The sequence below is a fragment of the Conger conger genome, chromosome 3 (assembly GCF_963514075.1).
Source record: "Conger conger chromosome 3, fConCon1.1, whole genome shotgun sequence".
Classification (NCBI taxonomy): Eukaryota; Metazoa; Chordata; class Actinopteri; order Anguilliformes; family Congridae; genus Conger; species Conger conger.
The window spans coordinates 59,864,443-59,870,665 of record NC_083762.1 but is presented as its reverse complement, the minus strand read 5'-3'; positions in this window follow the sequence as shown (position 1 = coordinate 59,870,665).

Here is a 6,223-nt window from a genome sequence, read left to right as displayed (position 1 = left end):
CCTTCCTCCTTCATTCTTTATTTCATTTTTCTTAAAATATTTGATTAACTTGTTTGGACTTTATAAATTGGATCCGTTTGTCATTGACTGCTCATTGGTAGTATGATGTTGATGTTAGGATAAACTGTATTCTGGCAAGCCCCAAATATAATAATGAAATTTTGAGTAATTGGGAACAGCACAATGTAGATGATGATTTTCTATCATAAACATAGGCCATTTGCTCTATATATGAAAATCTTTAAGTACAATGACTTTCAACAACATTGCATGTGGTCATGAAGCCTCTTAGTCTGGGAGCTTATTATGTTGCAAGGTTAAAAATAAATCTTACTTCTGATTTGGTATGACTAACAATAAGATGACTCTTTCCAGATGACTATCTAGCTTCATACAGATTGGTACGAGTACATACAGACTTTTCAGATGGCGGACGCTCATACCTTTTCTTAAGAGCAGTCCAATATTGTTACCTTTAAGTTTTACTCTAAAATTGTCTTGGGTACATATTTTTTAAATTGTATTACAACAAATGTCTTAATTCATAGTCATTAAGTTGACATTTCATATGGCTGGATGTTATCTTGTTTTCTATAATTTATTGTCGTTTAATTGTTATTTAAATTTATTTTGTGCCTATTTTACCTGACCTAACATATAGGCTGCATACACACTGTTAATTGCTAAAAATGTAAGATTATTTCACTAACCTAACATGAATTCTATATAATGGTAAATTAAAAAGTACCATTTTGATTAATCAAACAGTCCAGATTAATAGAGTTTAACATGAACCTTGCTAATAAAGAACAGTGAGTTGTAGCACATGTTTTCTTGCACCGTGAATTGTGTGTGCCATTAAGCTCTGTTGAATGCCCTCACCCCTGCCTCCAGGTACCACACACGCAGGTATGCCCTGAGCGACTCACACGATTAAGTTGAAATGTCAGTCCCTAGTCCTTTTCCATCTCATTTACCGCTCTTAGGGATCAGTGTTCTGCTTCGTAATTTTTTGTCCTGTCAAATCTAATGCATCTGAACATTCTGAAAATGCCTGCAATCATTAAAAACCCACCATAATTAATCTCTCCTTCAGTGGTTTCAGCTCTGACACACGACGCACATTTACTTCACAAATGCCACTTCAGTGTTGCGGTTCACATCCACCGCGGGCTGTGGTGTTGCGATCTGCCCAGACAGCAGGCTGATGGGCCCTGGGGCTCTACCATCACAGTATCCCCAGACATGAGGCACGTACTGTACCAGTGGGCGGCAGCCATTTTGGTTCAAAAAGCTCATACTCCTTGTACGCACCGGAGACAAGAGCCCCCATATGATGTGTTTTACCAGGAGCCATTTTGCGGCTGGGTATTCCACGGTGTTGTTGAAAGAACGGTGGGCCTGACAGCTATGACAGATCACACTGCCTTACCTGCCTGGCTGCTGAGATGCTACTAGGTATCCCAATGTTGTCAATGTGCCCATCAAACCTCTCCGCTTCAGATCTGCCATATTTATAAGCTGGGGCCAAGTGCATCTGCTTGCTCAATGTGTTGTGATATGTCCTAAGAGCATCTGCTAAATGTAAATGCCAAATGCATGAATGTAAATTCTCAATGCATAAATGTAAGTGCTAAATCCATAAATCCATCATAGGTATCTCATCACTGGGGGTTTTTCAAAGCCATTTACATGTATAAATTTAGCAGATACTCTCATCCAGAGTGACTTAAGAGCATCCAAACAGGTTCAGGGAATAAACCCCGCCGATATGTCATTAGGGTCACATCTAATAGTAGTAGAATACATTTTCATAACACTGGGTTAGATGCCATGTATGGTTAAACATCAGAACATGCCTGAATGAGTTTATAAAGTTTATATTATTTCTCAGACATTTTCTTTTGAACGACTAGGACACTAGATGGTTGATCTCACTTATGGCAGTGTCACTCCACAACTGTCATGTTGAGTTTCAGAAGTTCAGATCTTATCTGAGCCTTGTGCTTGTCTGACATCTTATCCACCCCTATCCAAATGGAAAATCAGCACAAAGTGGAGCAACTGTCAGAACCACACTGTCAGGAGTGATTGCAAGGAATTCTGGGATGGTGTGTGTGGTTCATGTGTATTGGAGAAGTCTTTCTGATAAGCTGGTTTGTGTATTAAGCAATGTGTGCAAGTCTGTGCTGGCTGGAGGACTTGTCAAAATTTCATCAGGCATTGAGCAGATGGCTGGGACAATTGGGGATATAGTCGTTCCTTGAAGCATCTCCTGGTAACTTTATGTAGCATTGTAGATGGTCCTCAGTTCTCTTTGGTGAAGAATTCCTACAAGCATTAGTATGTCATGCACAATATATCCCTTAATATATTACTATATATTACAATATATTACTAAACAAATGTTTTCATTTGTTCCACTTGCCTCAACGCAGGTCCGTGTAATGGACACATTGGCCCCTGAGCAAATAACAGGGTCGTGCTTCTTGTGTAAAATGCTTTGAACTGCAAATAGACCCTGAGAGGCATGACAGTCCCTACACTTCCGGGTTTCTCAAAATGAATGACCGTCAACAGCTTTTGATAACAGCCTTTCACAGTTACCTGAGAAGTAGGTATAACGTTAATGAAGTCAGGTGTATGGGTGCATCCTTGAGGGTTGCTCACTAAAAGAAAATGCTTTATCTCCATATGCAACTTGACTTGTGCAAGGTAAAATATTGATCATTTTCAATGTACACAGTTGACTGGCAGCATGATTTAATATGGTCCAGGTTTTTTGATCTTTGATCTCTCTCCTGACCCAGGGACTCAAAGTTACGCTTCCATAAAATGTAAAAGCAGGTTGTAAATCAAAATGAGGGGCAACCGGGAGGTCAAAGCTCACACTGTTTACAAACTCAACTGATTTACCCTGGCAATGGCGCTCATGTTAAACATGCCGTATTCCAGCAAAGATTTATTCAGACTAAAGGCTGAATGCTTGCCATTCTGGCTGTCTTTTATTAATCAGAGTGGGCAGTAAAAACTTTGTAAGATATTACAGATAGCACAACCATGTATAAACTACACTAAACCCTGAAAGGGGTAAAGAGACTACAATGAAAATAAAATACTGTATTTATAATTTAAGGCTTTTGTGATGTTCTTTAATGAACCCAGATACAGAGGACTGACCAACATTGTATCACGCCCGCGATAAATAACCGGCCTGAGTGACAGACGTCTCTGCTACGCTTGACTGGTCTGGCATGCGAGCTATGAAATTACGCCCTTTTGAAATGGATACTTCTTCTGATGTCAGTGCCCCTTAAAAATGGCTTTGCTTACTGCGCTTCGCCCTCTAAAACTTCTTGTCTCTTCGTTTTACCATATGGCTGATTGCATCTCCGTTCTCCGAGCTTACCTTTTGCTTATGTTATCGTTGAAGGGGGGAATAAGGGGATGATCCGTGCTCTGGGGCTGTGTCGTTTCCACGTGTTCGCACGGCCATGTTTCAGGATTAACATTCCCACGCAAGGGCAAAGGTTCACTGCGCTAATTGGTGACAGTGTTTGTGAGAGATTCCAACATTTCCCTCTGTTTTAAGGTTCTTAGCCATAATAAGCAGCTAATCGGACCCTCAAAGGCTGATTTAACCCCCACTCCATGCTTATTAAAGGAGAACTAATATAGCTATGGTGAGAAGACTCAACTGATGGATCACATGAACGTTGTGTTTTTCCCAGATGGTAAAATTGTAGTCATTCTTCTGAATGAGGTCAAATTGATAATAATGGTAAGCTCCGTATCTACAGAAAATTCCAGGTTAATTAGCTTGCCCATTGGTACAATGGCGGTACCCTACCTTACAATTGAACCTACAACCTCAGTCCCCTAACCATTGTGCTACACCGCAGCCTTTTTATTTAATAAAAATAATAATAAACATTCATAACAAAAATTTAAAGGAATTGCAACTGATGTTAAAGATTACACAAAAAATTACACTCACTTTTTTTTAAGTGAGTATACATACATTTTTGTGGTCATGCGAGCCATGCTGACACACTAACACACAAAGCTTAGGCTCTGAGATGGGTACTACTGGATATCAGTCACGCAAACATAAGTTCATTAAGAGGCCACTGAAAAAACAACACAGAATTAAAATCCTCAAAAATGTCAGGCCATACTATTATATTAACTGTGGCCTGGACTGTGTTGGATTTTGAGTCCTAACTATCGCAACATCTCAGTCACAAGTTTGCCAAACAAATCCTCAATCCTCCATGTTGTTTATAAAATGGAGACTGCCCACCTTTGTGAAATCAGTGTACACCATGTTGTACATCTGTATAGTAATACAATCTGTTTACTATACTTTTTTCCACTGTGGCACTGTTTTATGGTCTACTGAACTCAGCCTGGTTCTTTGCACAGCATCTGTTTAGACTACACTTTACCATTAAAGTTTTATTGAGGAATGAAGATGGGGATCTGATAAGAACATTCTTCCATTAGCAAAAAGGACCGCAGCCTTTTAAACCACAGACATGTCTCTGTTGACTATTTACCGCAAGCAACCAATGGGTTGGTTGTCACCAGTAACACAAAGGTTTTTATATATATATATATGTATATTTGTTCCCTACAGCACCCATTTCTAAGGCCAGTGCATTGCCTGTATTGTTATAGACCTTTTTATTCTCCTCACAAGAAAGGGATTATTGGAATGAGTCAGTGACTTAAAAGGATGTGCAAGCCATCCATGGCAACCTTAAATGCATATCACAATTGTGGTCTGCATAAGCCAATTACAATGGACTATCATATAAAAATGCTGCTTAGAAATGTTGCAGCTAAAGATCCACATACTTACTGTATACAGTGCAATACTGTACTTGAAGCCTTGTAGCATTGTACTGAATTCTAACCATAGCATGGTTGCAAATGGCCTTCACAACAGTGATGTGCAATGTCACTGCTAATGACTCAATTTATCAAATATTTGCATTGCACTACATCAGATTTAGGAGATTTGCCTATCTTTAGACAGACCTACATTTTGAGAAGCACAGGGAAATTTTAACAGATATGCATGACACCGAGTTGGAAGACGGCAAATGAGTCAGCAATTCTGACAGTCAGTGGTGGGTTACAACACCAGAAATGCTACCCACTGTTTCCCATTAGGATAGACATAGCTCAATCAGCTCCTCAAGTGCAGGTACACAACAATGAGTGAGAAATATCATTTTATTGAATAGTACTATGCATTTACTCATTTGTGTGAGTTGTCTCGTGTTTCTGTTCTTGGTTTGTAATTAGCGGATAATTTGATAATTGCCTGTCTATGAGAAATATAATCTCTTTAAACTCAGTATGCACTCTTACCACTGATTGACATTGAATAACACTTTGTGTAATCAAACAGTATTGGGTGGCAGCCCAGGAGTTTTGCATTGAGCTCACCTGCTTGGTATTTTACCTCCACCTGAAGCCAACAGACCCAAGTGAACACCTCTATTTAAACACGTCTGACCACTGTGCTTTTCAGTCTGAATGAGACTTATACACACTTGTCTTTTTGCGTTGTACAACTGAACGCTTTTTATATATAACCCAAATAGATTATATAACCCCGTTGTTAGTCAGCATGTGAGCTTTACCCATGTGCTACTAGAAATTATTACATTTATATAGAGGGGGCAAATTGACTTGATTACAGTATTAAAATGATATGATCTTGCCACCCACCAGAGCAATGTCTTCTTTTGTTTTAAACTTTGCTCTATTTATATTTAATTCAGATTATTTTGTATGAATCTAGATTGAGAGGAGAGTGATCAAAGAGAGGGAAAGAGAGAGGAAGTTAAAGGGTGGGGGCATGAGGAGTGAAAACATGATGGAGACGGAAAGCATTAGTAGTCATGGAAAGGCAACAAGAAAAATAACTTTTTATCCTATTCAAAATATTTTAAACTTGTGACATATCTATTGGATTTTTTAAAAAGCACCCATATTTCTGACATGAAAAACAACTTTTTTTACAAGGTACATACATATGTTTCCTCTTGCCATAAATATACAGTAGGTAGGCATATTTGAATTTGAATGGAGAGAGACAGACTGAAAGAGAGCAAAAGGGGAGGAACGCAGTGAAAGCGGAAAAAAAAAGAGATGAGTGATGAACATAGGCAGAAATGATAAGAGATAGGCAAGGACAGACGGAGAAAGA